Raw genomic sequence first — 17,845 nt, 5'->3', positions numbered from 1 at the left:
CAAAAACAAAAACCTGTCTACTGAGCACCTATCATGTACCAAGCATCCTGTCAGGTCCATTACATATATAATCTCATTTAATCCAAGGAAATCTTTGTGAATGATGTTTTTAAAGATGAGACCATTGTGACTCGAGAACTTAAATAACCTCCTGGGGTCACTCAATGGGCTAATGGAAGACTGAGGATTAGTGGAAGGCCAAGGTTTTATTCCATCCTGGTCTGCTCAACTCACACAGATAATGATGAAAATATCTCTACAATTCCAGCTCTTTGGTCATGCTGAGGGGTAAACTATATACCATTACTTGCATATTTTCTGGTTACAAGGCTAAGGCGAGAGCTCAGAAATGCCACAGTATGCATCAGATCATTCTCTGACAGCGTCTGTGTGACAGGATGTGTCAAAAACACATCCTCTATTTGGTGGCTTGTGGTGGTTAAAGTATGTGGGGTATGGGTCTAGTTTTGACTTCAGCAGTAGCCAGCTGTGTGATAGTTGGTAATTTTCCCTCTCTAAAAATCTCTCCAGTCACTTCTAAACTGACAGTATATAATAGTACCCACCTCACTGGATGGAAAAAAATATTTAAATGAGATAGCAAGTGTAAAGAGTCTAGTCTCTATTATATGCTCAGTTCATGTTCAGCAACTAGACGTATTAAAAACTGGTTTCCAGGGGTGCCTGGGTGGCTCAGTTGGTTAAGTGACCAACTTCAGCTCAGGTCATGATCTCGCAGTTTGTGAGTTCGAGCCCCGTGTCGGACTCTGTGCTGACAGCTCAGAGCCTGGAGCCTACTTCAGATTATGTGTTTACCCCTCTCTCTACCCCTCCCCTGCTCACACTCTCTGTCTCTCAATAATAAACATTAAAAAAAAATTAAAAAAAAAAACTGGTTTCCATGAGCCACAAGTAGCATTGGTGAAAATGAGATTACAAAGGCTTTAAATCGTTGTTCCCTTGATTATTAAAAAATGATTACAAACATTTCCTTGTTGCTTAGCATCAGAGAGATCTATAAGAAGCTCGTTCCTAAAAACAAAGGGCATAAAAACAATCTTCAAAAGATAATACAATAAAAACATGAAAACATTTAAGCCTAATTAGTAATCAAAGAAGTGCACAATAACACCAGCATGCCATTATTTGTTGAGTCAATCACCCTCAAAAAGATACCACTTGGGGCGCCTGGGTGGCTCAGTCAGTTAAGTGTCTGACTCTTGGTTTCCACTCAGGTCCTGATCTCACGGTTTGTGAGTTTCAGCCCTGCATTGAGCTGTAGGCTGACAGTGCAGAATCTGCTTGAGATTCTCTCTCTCCCTCTCTCTGTCCTTCCCCTGCTCATGCTCCCTCTCTCTCTCTCTCTCAAAATGAATAAACTTAAAAAAAAATAAAAGGAAAGATACCACTAAATGATTTAAAAAGTACAGTAAAGAGAGTAATTTTAGGGACACCTGGGTGGCTCAGTCCATTAAGCGTCCAATTTCAGCTCAGGTCATGATTTCATAGTTCGTGAGTTTGAGCCCAGCGTTGGGCTCTGTGCTGACAGCTCAGAGCCTGGAGCCTGCTTCAGATTCTGTGTCTCCCTCTCTCTGCCCCTTCCCCACTTGCACTCTGTCTCTCTCTCTCTCTCTCTCTCAAAAATAAATAAACATTAAAAAAATTAAAGTAAAAAGAAAGTAAATTTGTATATTGCTGATAAAAGAAAACATTTTGGAACACCAATTAAATAACAATTTTCAGAAATATAAAAAAATAATTTTAATTTTAGACCATCAATTCTACTTCTGAGAATTCCCACTAAGAAAAACATCAAAAAATAGAAAATCACATTGGATACAATTTTAAAACAGTATTATTTTTTAAAGTTTATTTATTTTGAGAGAGAGGGAGAGCATGCGCACGTGCACATGTGGGGAAGGGGCAGAGAGAGAGGGAGGGAGGGAATCCCAGCAGGCTCTGTTGGGCTCCATGCTAACAGAGCCCAACCCTGGGCTGGAGCTGGAGCTCACAAACTTAGAGATCACGACCTGAGGCAAAATCAAGAGTTGGACGCTTACCCGACTGAGCCACCCAGGTGCCCCTCTAACAGTATAATTTAATTAAGTAAAAAGTGGGATGGGCTTAATTACCTACCAAAAAACTGTTTGCAACAGCCATGGTGCCATCTCTTTTTAGCATAAGTACCAGTGAAAATTAAGGTGATGAAGACAATACGGCATCGTAGTAAGGCTTAGAAAAAGGGAAAGTGTGGTATAAATTGTGTAGACTCGTTAAAGCTAAATGAGAAACAGATGCCCAGAAAAAAAAAATGATTTCAAGAAAATTGAAAATGTTCATAGTTGTGTTAAGATGGCAGAATTTGAGATCATGATACTCTTTTTAAGAATTATAATTTCAGGGGCCCTGGGGTGGTTCAGTTGGTTAAGCAGCCAACTTTGGCTCAGGTCATGATCTCACGGCTCGTGGGTTCGAACCCCATGTCCGTCGCTGTGTTGATCACTCAGAGCTTGGAGCCTGCTTCAGTTTCTGTGTCTTCCTCTCTCTCTGCCCCTCCCTGGCTTGCACTCTGTCTCTCTCTCTCTCTCTCTCTCAAAAATAAACATTAAAAAAAATTATAATTTCAATATTAATTGCATATTAGAAAAAATAATTTTATTAAACCAGTGTGAGCGATGCAGTAGAATGGTGACTGTTCTCATTATTATGTAATATTAGCAACTCTTACAACTAATTCAATTATCTGAGTTCAGAACCTGATTTATTACTGTTTTCATACTAATAAAACAAACAAAAAAAATAAAATTCATCTCTTCATTGATTTTTGCTCATTATTTTTAGAAAAATTTTTGATCAAATAAGTACTTTCTCAAAATGAGTCAGATATGTGATCTAGGACTAATTATATGCAAGGTATCATTGTATCAGTCTTTTGATATGTTAAAATTTATCCCAAATGATCAATATCTTTAATTTCATATATCTATGGACATTGGTCATTTGTTTTCTCAAGGTCTAGACATAATCTCTTGTTTTTGGAAAGGTCCTTTAGAAGGGTCAGTAACAATAGGAATCTTGCTATTTTCTTGCAAAAATAATTTTTAAGTCCATTTGACATACCATTGACAGAAGTAATTTTTCTTCTTAAAGCTGTTATTATTAAATATTTAGAGTCTTGTTTTCAACTCAGCTCCTCTGTAAGTCACTATAGGATTTTGAATTAAATAGTGAAGGGTGGGGGTGGAAGAAGGGAGAAACAAAGCACATAGTCAGCTATTTACAGCAGATAGCCAGAGAGGACTTCACTTCACATAAACAGAGGAAGTTCTGAGCTATGATATCAGATAATCTAATCCAGAGCAATTTAACATCTACTGTGGGTTATATGCAGTGCTGAGCACGGTGGACAGAAACAAAGATGGGTAAGAGACAGTTTCTAACAACAGGCATATGTTGTAGTAAGAAGGCAAATACATATAAACAACAGAATCCTACAGAAGTGACAGTATTCCATTTCTTTCAATTATGCTGGGCTGAAATTCTGTAAAACAACTCCTATTACAAGCAGCTTTAGAAAACTTAATGCATAGACTTTTTGTATTGTTTTATGTTTGTTCCTAAATATATAAGTAATGCTTGTGCTTATCACAGAAAATTTGGAAAAAGGGGCAGATGAACAAGATCACCCCTAGATTTCTGGGGCTAATCAGCATGAAGTTAGCCCACTATTCTTTATCTTTCTCAGCGATTACAGCCAAATACTTTGGACAGAATGCCAAAACCAAACAACTACCTGAGACCTCGGAAAATTAACAACAGCAAATAAATCGGGGGAGAAAGACCAAACCGGAGAAATGACCCTTACAACGTTGAGTTTCCTGATTATTTCCCCCTCTTTTACCTTTGTGCCCTGATCAAAGGCAGCTTCACTGTGAAACTGTGCAGTTGGTGCAGGGAGAAAATTTCAGAGAGAAACCCTAGTCGGAGGAACAGGAAAAGGAGCCCTTGTTTGCTCCAAGGGCGACTCCAATTGCGCACAACTGCCCGGTGCAAGTAGCTAAAACTCCAAAAGCAAAGCAAAACAAAACAAAAACCAAAACATAAAACCAAACAAGACAACGTTCAAGCCAGAGGAATAGGAAAAGGGAAGCCTGGGAGTCAGAGAATATGTGGCAAGTTGCAGAGAGGAGAGAAGGGAAGGTGGGGGAGGCTCCAAGTGTGCCTATCAGTTGACACAAGTCCTGGCTTCGCTGGAGCTGTGCATCTGTAGGAAACACTAAAAGCAACATGGCAAAGGCTTTGAAAGTTCAGCTGACATTGGAACTCTATCCATGGAAGAGAAGCTAGAACTTCAGGTTTGAACTCAACTAGGTAAACGGCCTTCTGAAACCACCACCACCACCAATCAATATTCTCTAGTGGATTGTTACAGGACTCCATGTCTCATGTCTCACAATGTAATTTTCAAAATATCCATGATACAATCCCCAAATATTCACTATGCAAAGAGACAGGACACCATGAGAAATCCTCAAGGGAAAATAATCAAAAGATCAACAGATGGAAACTCTGAAATGAACCAGAGGTTGGACTTGAAAGCGATTATAACCAACCTTCCTTCCTTTCTTCTTCCCCTCCACCCTTTCTTCCTTCTTTCCTTTCCTCTGCTTAATTTTGTTCTACATTTACTATCTTCCTGAGGTGGACACTTAGATTTTTGGTTTTAGACCTTTTTCTTTTGTAATAGAAACATATATTGTTTTCCCTATTTCCGTTGAATTCCACATAGTTGATTTGCCGGTTTTAAAAAAAAATTTTTTTTTAATGTTATTTATTTTTGAGACAGAGAGAGACAGAGCATGAACAGGGGAGGAGCAGAGAGAGAGGGAGACACAGAATCCGAAACAGGCTCCAGGCTCTGAGCTGTCAGCACAGAGCCCGACGCAGGGCTCGAACTCACAGACCGTGAGATCATGACCTGAGCTGAAGTCGGACGCTTAACCGACCAAGCCACCCAGGCACCCCTGATTTGCTGTTTTTGAGACAGGGAACAAGCCCAAAGTGAAAAAACATTATGCAAGGGGGCACTTTCTGTTGGATGTTATCATTACACTGCCTTTCCCCCCCTTTATTTACATTTATTATTATTTTTTTTAAAGAGAGAGAGAGAGAGAGAGAGAGAGAGAGACGGAGCACAAGTGGGGGAGGGGCAGAGAGAGAAAAGGAGACAACAGAATCTGAAGCAGGCTTCAGGTTCTGAGCTGTCAGCACAGAGCCCCCCCGCGGGGCTCGAACTCATAAACCGTGAGATCATGACCTGAGCCGAAGTGGGACGCTTAACTGACCGAGCCACCAAGGCGCCCCTAAACTGATTTCTCTTACAAAGCGGAACCAGAATGTGGCCCCATAGACAAACAGGACTTAAAACAGAGGACTCATTCTCCGAAAAGTGTCAAAGAGCTGCCTGAATTACCTGCCAATATTGGTCAGTCAGCATGAGGCCCTTCCAACCAATCAGGATGGAGTATTTTTTCTCCTCCCTTTCCCTCATTAACGTATTAGACCAGAGTGGGAACCCGGGCTGGAGCTTTCTCCACTTAAGCAGAGCTCTCTTTTGAGGGTTTGAGTAACTACTCTGTTAACACTGTGTCTGCCTTCAGCTAGACCTGTAGTCTAGATCTAACACTTTGCCTGTGCCTTTGACCTTTGGCACTCCTTTCATGGTGTGGGGCCCAAGAACCCCACTCTCCTGTAAAGTTTTCGGTATCATTTGGTTCAAATGAATTTCTAACTTCTTTTGTGATTTCTTCTTTGACCCCTAGCTTGTGTAGAGCTGACTTGTTTAATTTATGTATCTTTGGGGCTTTTCTAGATGTATTGTATTCATTTGTAATTTCATTATCTTGCAGTCAGAGAACAATTCCTTTAGCCTATAGAACTTCCTTTAACACTTTTTTTTTTCTTTTATAGAGGAGATCAGCTGGAGATGAATTTCCTCATGGTGGGTTTATCTGAAAATATCCACCGTTTATTTTTTAAGGAAATTTTTCTGGAAAAAAATTCTTCAGCACTTTGAATATGTTTCTGGACTCCTTTTACTATGGTAAAAAGCCAGCTACTAATTGTATCATTTTTCTTGTATATGTTTTGTGTTCTTTCTCTCCAGGTGCTTTCAAGATTTTTTTTTTTTTAATTTTTTCAGCAGTTTGACTCAGTGTGGTTTTCTTTATATTTATCCTTTATGTATATGTGTAGTATTTGTTTTGATTTGTTGATCTGAAAGTTAAGATTGTCTACCAGTCTGTGAAGTGCTTAGGCATAATTTCTTAAAATATTTTTCTATACCTGTCTCTCTCTCCCCTCTCCTTCTGGAACTTTACTTACTTGTGTGTTAGGCTGCTTGGTATTATCCCAGGGGTTATTTTACTATTATTTTTCTATTTTATTTTTCTATTTATTTTTTTTAGTACTTTTCTCCCTCCCCCCCCCCCCCCCCCCCCCCGTTCTTGGGACTGAGCAATTTCTATTCATCTTCTTATACATCTCACCAGTTATTTCTTCTGCCACTTTCAATCTGATGTTGATCCATCTAGTAAATTTTTTTAATGTTTATTTATTTATTTTGAGAAAGAGAGAGAGGGGGGAAGGGGAGAGGGAGAGAGAAAGAGAGAGAGAATCCAAAACAGGCTCTGTTGTCAGTGCAGAGGCCAATGTGGAGCTCGAACCTACAAACTGTGAGATCATGACCTGATCCAAAATCAAGAATCAACTGACTGACTCACTCAGGCTCCCCAGTCCCATCTAGTGAATTTTTCGTTTCAATGTTTATAGTCTAGAATTTCTATTTTTATATATTTTCCACTTCTCTGTTGAGATATCTTTTCCATTCACTCTTTTAGACCTTTTTTTCCCTTTAATTCTTTTAAAATATTTTTTCTTAATTTTTGAACACATAAAAGCTGCTCTGAAGTAGCTATCTAACAGAGCCATCATCTGGCCAACTGAAAGTAAGGTCCCACTTGCCTTGTGTTATGTATTTTTTTCAGATTATCGATGACACTTTCCTCTTTCTTTGTGTATTTAATAATGTTTGGTGAAAAGCGGACATTGTAGATAATAAGTTGCAGCAACTCTGGACTCTGTTGTCTTCTTCTGGGAATTTGTTGTCACAGCAGTCGGTTAATTTTCTTGGATTCAAACTGTAACTTCGTTCTTTCCATTGGAAATGAAGCAGCTGATAATCCTTCTTATTCCTCACAGCAAACAGCTGCTGCTTTTTTTTTTTTTTTTTTTTTTTTTTTTTAAGCCTAATTCCCTGAAGGTTTTCACTGGGATGGCATAGTGATAAGCTGCCGACTCAGGCAAAACATATTTCACATTTTTAGACTCACCTATCATGGCTACTCTGCTTCTGAAGACTCCGATATTTTGCCAGCATCAGACTCTTTTCTTTGATGTTTCAAATCAGTAAGCCTGATTGGCAGGTGAGTCGGGGAATGCAGTTGGTTAAGAAAGCAGCAAACTCACAGATCTCACCTGATAAATCTGTCTTTCGCACTTTATTTCTATTTGGCCTCTCCCTGCTTTCTTTGCCAGATACCCAGGGCTCTGCTTTGCACATTTATAGTTTAGTGGGTGGTGAGGGACCTCTGCAGAATTTAATGTGCAAATATTGGGTCTTCGCACTTCTGCAGTTCTCTCACAGATTTGCCTTTTACATTCTTAGCTGTGACTCTAATGCTGAGCACTTTTCTCTGCATTTCTGAGCTGGATAGGCTGAATGTTTTCTCTATAGATGCTCTTTGGAGCATATTCAGGCATTTCTTAACCTGAATGACAAGTTTTTGAGATGACAATTTCCCTTGTCTTTTGTTTGCACTTACCTAGTTCCTTAGTACCTTTAAATAATTGTGGTTTGGGGGGCACCTGGTGGCTCAGTCAGTTAAGCATCTGACTTCAGCTCAGGTCATGATCTCCTGGTCTTGGGTTCAAGCCCCTCATCAGGTTCTTTGCTGACAACTCAGAGCCTGGAGCCTGCTTCAGTTTCTGTGTCTCACTTTCTGTCTGCCCAACCCCCATTGCACGCTCTCTCTCTCTCTCTCTCTCTCTCTCTCTCTCTCTCTCAAAAATAAACATTAAAAGAAACAGTTGTGGTTTTATTTTAATGTTAATTTAATTTTCAGAAAGGGAGAGCAAATGCACACTAGTGGGGAGGGGCAGAGAGAGAGAGGGAGACAGAGAATCCAAAGCAGGCTCCAGGCTCTGAGCTGTCAGCACAGAGCCTGACATGGGGCTCAAACTCGTGAACTGTGAGATCATGACTGGAGCTGAAGCCGGACACTTAACGCACTGAGTCACTCAGGTGCCCCAAATGTTTGTTTGTTTGTTTGTTTAATGAATCTTTGGGAAGATTCATATGACATCATTTGCTACCATTTCAGAAATCTGTCCATGCCCATCCCAGTCCATTGATCTGCACTTCCTTTGTGGGCAGGTTTCCCTGGCCGCCCTTGCCTTTCTCTACCATAATGGTATTGAAGCTGGAAGTCCAATCATTTAAAAAAAAAAAAAAACACCATCAAATAAATCTTGAAAAGACCATCTCTCTAGAAGTCAGTAGGTACAGGTTCTAGTTTCACTTGGGCAGGTGGCTTGACTCTGCTGTGCATTGTCACTTTTTCCTTGGACACTTAAGGAATTGAATGAGGTGCACAGTACTTCTGACAGTAAAGTTCTGTTTCCCCTCTGTGGTCAAAAAGTAAATAAGACCTCTACTAATTTATAGGCATAGTGATTGTGTAAACTATTTTCCTTCTGTTTGCATTTTCCCAGAAAATAAGCCACTGGTCAAATGGAATGTTCTTGATAGTTAAATGAAACATTTTATCTATTATCTCTGTGGCTTTCTAAATCCTGTTTCAATTTCAATACCAAAATAGTCCATAGACGTTACTCTCAAGGTGAATTTTGCAACATTTTCTAATTTCCCTACCAGAGTGGTCTTTTGTTTTCTTCTTCCTGTTTGCTGTCACTTTTCTCCCTTTCTTAGTATATCTGCTGTCACTCAAGTCTAACTTCCAATTCCTTTTCAGGATTTTTATATCCAGTTGCCTGGTTGTCTTGGCCCAGAGTGTTTTCACTCTCTGCAATTCAAAAGAGGGATGCTGAGCTGTATTTTCTCTTCTGAATGACAAAGTCAACAAAATAAGAAACATGTCAATAAGATGTCAGATGTTAGCAAGAAATTGCAAATAACAAGGTGAACAAAGGATAGGAAGAGTTCTTCCCCCAAAGTCTCCTACAAATAGTAGTTTTAGTTACCTTTATTTATCTTTTATTTTTGTTTATCTTGTTAAGTCTGCTGTGCTTACTGCATTCATTATATTTTCATTCAGTTACTTATTTATCAAATATTTTTAAAATTACTACCATATGCCATTGAGCAGGGAACAAAAGAGTCTCCCCTGTTCATTGTTGCCACCCAAAGCCGTAGGATGATGAAAAGCTGTACTTGGAGTTGACAGTGGCCATGACATTCAGAGTCTGGGTAAGCTACCACACAGAGAGCAGAACTAGGTAATTCAAGTGTCAGCATCTTTTAAAGGTGACAGTATGGGAGATGAAGCAGGAAAGGAAAGATCAGAGAATGTCAAATAATTTGTTTTTCTATTTTTCCCACTGAATTAACCAAATTATTTCTAATGAAATTGTTATAAGCCTATCACATTATGAAAGAAATACTTCTCAGTGTGACGGTTCAAACAAGAGTTAGGTCTGAGGTCACCTTTCACCCTTATGTTAAGAAACCAATTGTTTTAATGTGTTATCAGGAAGTCAACACCATAATGCATTTTCTTGTCATTTATGAAGTACACAACCAGAATATATTAATCCAATTAATATAAAATTGATATACCGAGTCTCTTAAAACTTGCTCACCTGAGTTTATTTGTTATAGACATTATAGACATTGAAATTAATACACATGAAGTTTTCACATATACAGTTACATTGTGTGTGAATCTGTGATCAACTCATTAAAGAATTGAGAACATTTATTTAGACAGATTACTCTGTCTCATAAAGTAAATGATGTCTTTCAAATTAGCTTGTTGGAAAAAATCTTACAAGTTGGTTTCCTGTTAGCACTTATTCTAGAACACTTTGATTTTTGGAGATGCCATATTTCTGAAGCTAGATTTAAAAACAAAATAAATGCTAAGTCTCACATACAAAATTTTATAGAAATTACTTAAATCCTCAGATATTAAAAGTAGGTATTGTAGTTCGATTTAATATGAAATATGAGAATGTTGGAGTTTATTTATTTATGTTTATTTGTTTATTGTGAGACAGAGAGAGAGAGAGAGTGATCTGGGGAGGGGCAGAGAGAGAGGCAGACAGAGGATCTGAAGCAGGCTCTGTGTTGACAGTAGAGAGCCTGATGTGGGCTTGAACTCACTAACTGTGAGACCATTCCCTGAGCCAAAGTCAGACACTTAACCGACTGAGCCATCGAGGTACCCCAAGAATGTTAGAATCTTGTTAAAGGATGGCTTACCTATTTGATAGTTATGAGTATCAGGCTGAAAGCTAAGCAGAATCCAAGACTGTCTTTCAAAGTTCCTATCATCCAATCCTTTTTTTTTTTTTTTTCCCTAATGGTGGGGATAAAAAAAAGAGATAAGAATTTCAATACAGCAGAATAACGTGGGAAATGAGGAAAAGAGATGTATTTTTTTAGTGAGAAAGTGTAGGTGTTTTTTAAAACATATATGTAGTCTACACTTACATAGTGTATATATTTCAGCCAAGTCACCTTTTATATTTTTGATCTTTACTCTTACCAATAACAAGTAGTGTGCTAAAGTATATTGATACCCACTATGTTGACATTAAATAGATCTGATGACTATATTGCTACAGCTTGAGGCTATTTCACTGCCTCTGTAAGTATAAATATCTCAGTAAAATGCTTTCGTGGAATTGTTTATTTCAAAAGTATATGCTGTACTTTCAATACTTACATTCTGACCTCTTCTGAGCAATGATACAAATTCTTTCTGTTAAAGGTGACAGAACAGGTGTGTGCATTTGCCCCTCTGCCCCTTAAGATTTTGCTGAACGAAAGGAAGAAAGATGTGTGAATAAACATAAACTCATATAATAGAAAAAAGAATTGTGAGGGTGCCTGGGTAGCTCAGTCAGTTGAACGTCCGACTCTGCATTTCAGCTCAGATCATGATCCCAGGGTCTCGGGATTTAGCCCTACCTGGGGCTCCAGCCTGAGCCTGGAGCGTGCTTGGGATTCTTTCTCTCTCTTCCCCTCCCCCACTTGTGCGCTCACTCTCTCTCCCTAAAAGAGAAAGAGAGAAAAAAAAGAATTGTGGAGATTAGGGTCGAGAGAAGTCATCATTTATGAGAAATTTCACTTTGTTTCTGCACATCAGAAAGACAATGGGAAATCACAGAGAGCAGAAGCTAACTGGACAATGAAATCCTGAGGTCCAGAGTGAGCTTTATCCCTGTGAAAAACTGAAGACCCACGGTAAAGAAATTGAGGAAAGTCTCAGAGGAAAGCTCAACTCCCAGCAGGTGTCACTGTGTCATTTGGCCAGGACTGAGTCAGGAAGAAGAATGACACAGCAAGTCAGTCTGCTGGACCCCACCCCCACCCTGGGTTGCCTAATGTGACTGGTCAGCATTTCCTCTCCTGGAGGGTCCATGTAACAGAATGGTTTTACTTACACAAACCCACTCTGCTTACTAAATTATTTTAAGGAAATAGCTCTTTGACAAATTACTTCTATGGTTATTCAATTAAAAACAACTTCCCACTGTAGAGGTCACTTTGAGTAATACATATCTTTCTAGGAAATTAATTACTATATTTTCATGGAGTTTGATCAAGTGGTACATTTTGATGATTTTAATTTTTTCCAATATCTGTGATTATTTCCCCATATTTATTTTTCATTTTCTCATTTCTTTTTCTTCTTCCCTTTGGATTAAATAAAAGTTATAACTTTTTCAATTAAACAGCTATTTAACTTAGTTATTACTTCAAGTACTTTTTCATTTTCTTACTTCATTAATTTCTGTCTTTATTAAATTCTCTTATTTTTTTTTACTTATATTGAATTTGGCAATTTTCCAGTTTCTTGCATTTCTACAAGTTTATTTTTATTTTTTCATCTTGGCCTATGTACGTATTTAAAACTATGAAACTTCCTCTGAGTGCAGCTTTAGACAGTATACCATAGTAATAAGTGACCTTTTCTCAACCAAATATTTGATTAAAAGTTTGATATTCTAAGAAAAAGTTTGATATTCTAAGAACTTGAGAGATGAAAATAAATTCAATTTTTTTTATCCACTTGATATTTCATAGTTAAAGGAGGTAAGTCAAAACCTTTCTACTATGTTTTGTTTTTGTGTTTATTTTCCTTTATAAATTTTGATGCTAAATCCTGCATTGATCAGTGGAAAATAAAATGAGTAACATATAAAATTCTTTTGTATTATTAAAATAATTATTGCTAATCTTAATAATTATACCCAACATTTATAGTATTATATCATTTCCAAGTACAAGGTATTGTTCCAAGCTCAATGTATTCATTAATTCAATCATTTTCATTTTACAGATGAGAAGTGAGAAAACAGAGTCTTAGTTTATATAAATTATGCTGATCAAATTAGAAAATGTAGATGCTAATCCAGTTCCCTGAATCCAGAGCTAAAGCTTGTACCTCACAATTATGCATGGGGAAAGAGCATAGATACAAGAGTCAGTCTGCTTAGTATTCTAGACCAGTCTCTGCTACAGTAATACGTACAGTATACGTTGATCATGTTCTATGGTACTCAACTGGGGTTGTACTAAATGTGTTCAAATTCTACTAAGTTAGCATACATGTTATCCTTGATTTGCTATTCCAGGAGTGAAGATTAATTTATGCACTCCAAATGTTGCTGGTGGTCAGTGGCATTATCTATAATATGGCTAGCTTGACTAAGGGTACATTCCAGAGTCATAAACTAGAGAAAGGTAAGTGGCCTTATTATACTGATCTTATTAAACCTCTACTGTAACCAGTTGCATTAAGTAGTAGTGACCTAAGATCCCATTCAGGTGTAGAACCAATGCTGAATCTCAGAAGTCCTAGGAGTTAGCTGATGTCAGCACTGTCTAAAAATTGTATAAAATATGACAACTTCAGTGGGCATGAGCTCTGAGTTTAATTAATACCAAGTATTGGGCCAACTTTAGTCATGTGTTAGGTACAATTTGGAATAAAAAAACCCATTTTTGTTTACATAAGCAAAAAGAAAAGAAAATATAGCCCCTTCCCTTAAAGAAAGCAAAGATGAAATAAGAATGTTGAAATGGTATTAGTAGCTCATAATTTACAGTACTCTCCCTGCTTTATGTGCAGTTTCAGTTACCTGTGTCAATGGTGGTCCAGAAGAGGATGATCCTCCTTCAGATGTATTGTCAGAATGTTAATAGTAGCCTAATGCTGCTATGACAATGCCTGTGTCATTGGCCTCACTCCATTTTATCACATAGGCACTTTATCATCTCACGTCATGACAAGAAGGGTGAGTACAGTACAATATGATATTTTGAGAGAGACCACATTCACATAACTTTAATGATAATACATTATTATAATTATTTTCTTAGTTATGTTTAATCTCTTACTGTGCCTAATTTATAAATTAAACTTTATCATAGGTATACATAGAAAAAAACCATACTATGCAGGGTTTGGTACTATCCATGATTTCAGGCATCAACTGAAGGTCTTAGAATATATCCTCCTTGGATAAGGGAGGACTACTGTATTGAAGAAAAAGACATATAACTAGAGTTAATAAAGGACAGTGATTAGGACACTAATAAAGGACAGTTAATATTAGGACAGTTAATAAAGGACAGTGTCTAGTTGGCTAGAAACCAAGAGTTGCCCCTTTGGGATGATGGTGGAAGAATCTGCTCCCAAGTCCATCTTCTATGTCGCTCAAGGTTCAAGATTAGGGCATATGGAATCCAATCATTCAAGGTTGGCTAATGGATCTACCTCCTGCTCAGGAGAGAGGATATCTTGTTCTACGGTCTCAGCAGAATAATTTCCAATGATGGAGAGATGGCTCTACAAAAGCTGAGATACTGTTATAGCAGAGGAAGCAATCCTGGGCAAAAGATTATGACAGATAACCGGTAACTACTGGACTCACTGCATTTTTTCTTTGTTGTGCTCTAGAGAGTAAGTCCACTGGACTCAGTATAATGTCATGCATCAGAGCATTATCCTCTTCAGTTTGGCTGTCTGTTTCTGAAAAGTCAAAACAATGGCAAGATTGAAGTTTATTTCCTTCTCACATAAGAGAGGTAGTTGTCCAGGGCCATTCCACCATTAACTGGCTACCCTCTTTAGAATCACATTTAAGATGACTTCTGTAGCATCATCCATCAAATTTGATCTTCAGGCAGGAGGAAGGGAGAAGGCAAAATAACATATCTCTCTGCTGAGTCAACTCTTGAAAAACAGTCAGAAAATATAGCCCCTTCTCCTCAGAAGTTCCCCATCACTTTAAGTTACAACCCATTCTCCAGAATTTTGTCACCTAACCATAAAGGCAGATCGCTAGAAATGTGGCCCATTCCATGTGTGCATTGTAGTGTCAGATATAATTGGGGTTCTAAACTAAGGAAGGAGAGAATGAATGCTGTATAGTATATTTAGAAATTACTCTCTTAGTCTCCATAGTGCAGGATCAATTCAGGGCAACTATAACAAACTGAAAGTTTTAAACAACTCAATTTTTAGCAATCAATGGAGTCATTATGTCTAAGATTTTAAAGTTCTCTCTTTCCTTCTTGCCAATCATTTGTACTTTTTTTTCTTAATTGGCTGTTATTTTCAATCAAGTACAATTGCCCCAAAGTAAAGTTAGAGTCACATTCCACTGATTAGAGTTGTCTTCTAATGATTAATGAGCCAGTCTGAAATTCACACTGTGCTTATTTAGAACATGATAGCATCATTCAGTAATGAACTTTCAAGAGATTATTTATTTCCCGTTGCCATATTTCTAATCAAGTACTCATATGCATAATGAATGCTTCAAAAAAGTCTGCTGCTTTTTACCTTATTTACAAAAGAGTCATCTTAATGGCAAACCATGAGCATGTTGAGATAGATTGTCTAGTGAAATCTGACCATGAATTAAAATATCTTGGGGTTCAAAAAATAGTAAAAAAACAAAAAAAAAGGTCTTTAAAATTCTAATAAAATCATATGAACTCAGATGTGTAAGATAACCTGAGATTCATTTGGCCAATCCGTAATCCAAGCCCATGAATATAATCACCAGCAGGTGATTCTCTAGCACCTTGTGGACCCCCTTTGGACATTGGAGACCACCTTTGTGTCAGTCCCCTCCATATGGCAGTAATTGTTAGAACATTCTTTTTTTGAGCAAAACTGCAAAATTACTTTCTCCATCATCATCTTTACCTTTTCTATTTTTCTACTGTGCTCGTTGCTTATGTGCTAGGTATTTCAACAAAGTAAGCTACCATCAATACTAACAGCCATATTAGAACAAAGTTGAATTTCAAGATCACAAAAGCTGTGAAAAGATCACCAGTGAACCACAGAAGTGAGGGAAACATCCATGCAGATATCTAACTCTCTGCCCAGAGTTCAAGGCAGATCAAGCCAAGTGAAAAAGGCCGTTGGGGTTGGACATGAGTTTGGTGGGTGTGTTCTAGGAATAGCACGACTAGTGTAGGCAGGGCAAAGGGAGTGAGGGGAATTTGGCAGGTGGTTAAGATAGATAGTAAGTGGGGCTGTGTGGGAATTACGAAGTGTTTGGAATATTTTATGCAAAGGAGTGACATGGTCTTTCTCAGTTGTAAAAGAATCACTCTGATATGTGGAAAATAGATTACAAGGCAAGGGAGAGGTGGAGAGACCACTTAGGAAGCTGCTGCAATAGTCAAGCAGAGATAGAGGCTTATGCTAAAGGAGTGACTGTGTTCATGCTCGGATTCTACTTGTGTTTGTAGGAAGAGCCTACATGATGTACTAACGCATTGGATGCACAACAGGGAGTGAGGTATACTGAGTCAGATGATTTTAATTTGAGCACCTGGAAGAATGACTGTACCGCTTGCTGAAGCGAGGTGTCTTGGGAGAGAAGCACACTTATGCAGGGAAAGTCAAATGGTTGATTTTTATTTTAATATGCCATTTAGGCATCCAAGTGAGGAACCTGAGGAGGAATATATAGAATATGGATAAACAGGAGTTGAAATTGAGCTGAACGGCATTAGTCCAGTGTCTTTCAAAGTTGTTTGATTTGTAGAGTGTATCTGTATGGTTTCCCCCTTAATGCTCCGAGAGGGTTGGTGCTTGATGATGACCTATATTCTTTTCAGGTCTCAATTTCAGTATTAATGATATCATGGTCAGAATGCCAATGGTATACTGGAAGACTTTTTTTTTTTTTTTTTTTTTTTTTTTTTTTTAAATTTGTAGCACTTACTGTTGTGTACCCACCACCTTCAGGAGGGAGGTAGTTATTTCTGCACTGCTTTGGAGCATTGGGTGGTTAGAGCTCACAGTTGCATCATACTTGGGGAACTGCTCTTCCTTTGAAGGAGGCTGCCTTGCACATCCTCTCCGCTGTGGGCAGCTCACATCCGGTGGGCTGGTCAGTGAAGGAAGGGTAATAAGGCCTGGATCCTTTGCCTCAATCTGAGAAAATTTGCACACGTGCATCACATTACTCCCTAGCAGTATTCCTGAGGGCATTCCCTAATAAACCTGACACCCAAATATCCATCTCAGAATCTATTTTTTATGAAGCCCACCTTAAGCCACAAGTGTCTCACCAAAGTGAATATTCATGAATAAAGATTTAATTTTTTTTAAAGTAATAGACCTACTATGATCCAATGGAATTTGGTGTTATTTACATAACTTAATGTAACTCTCCAACAACACTAAAGAAGAACATTCAATTAATTAATTCAATTAATTAGAATTTTTTCAACTACTGTTCATCTAGGTAGAATCAGAGTCTAATGGCAAATACGTATTTCATTTGCCTTGCATTCCATTTTAAAGTTAAATTTTAGATTAAACCATAGAGCATGTTTTAGGACATTCTAATAGCAATTATATTTAACAAAAACAGGAAAAAAAATGGAACTGAATAAGACTTAAATTGCAAAAATACCTCAGAACAACATGGTATGTTCATTATTTTTGTAATTCAAAAACTTCACAAAAGACCGGGATCTAACTCTCAAAGCTTTTGTGCAGATTATCATCTGTCAATCAAATGCTTGAACACGTTGCTTTTCATCATGTCAAAAAGTTGACATTTCTGTGATTAAGATCATCCCCTCACTTAAAAATCTCTCCCCCTAACTTCCTGTGTTTTTCAGTATTATTTATTTTAAACACTAATAAACGGTCTCTTTTATTTATTTGCTTTAAACCAGTAAACTGTAAGAATCAGAAAGAATGTTTCTTTTTAAATCTTGAAGCAGAAAAGCCAGTTTAATACTTCTATTTGTTGAGTAAAATTTTTTAGCTTTTAGTGTATATTTATTGATTTAAAAAAGTTTTAAAATACAGGAGGAAAGCATGATGAAAAATGAGAGATATACTAGAAAACTCATTACTTAATGGCTTTTCAAGAATCATATCTATGAATTCAGAAGCATCTGTTTAACAGCCACCTTGGAATCGCCGACCCGTATCTCTTCTGTTCCTTTAGAATTTCAACCTTAAAGTTCTTTTTGCTGATAGAGTAAAATTAT

General features: G+C 37.7%; 1 pseudogene; it reads right to left on the bottom strand.

Annotated features, from left to right (window-relative positions):
* Positions 1–16,829, bottom strand: part of LOC109258023 (peptidyl-prolyl cis-trans isomerase FKBP8-like) — a 32,708-nt pseudogene extending 15,879 nt beyond the window's left edge.
* Between the last annotated feature and the right edge of the window lie 1,016 nt (positions 16,830–17,845).

Source organism: Panthera pardus, unplaced genomic scaffold (genome assembly GCF_024362965.1).
Source record: "Panthera pardus isolate Hobbes unplaced genomic scaffold, ASM2436296v1 HiC_scaffold_16, whole genome shotgun sequence".
NCBI classification, from domain to species: domain Eukaryota; kingdom Metazoa; phylum Chordata; class Mammalia; order Carnivora; family Felidae; genus Panthera; species Panthera pardus.
Note: the sequence above shows the minus strand (reverse complement) of the source record. Positions and strands in the feature narration are given on the sequence as shown.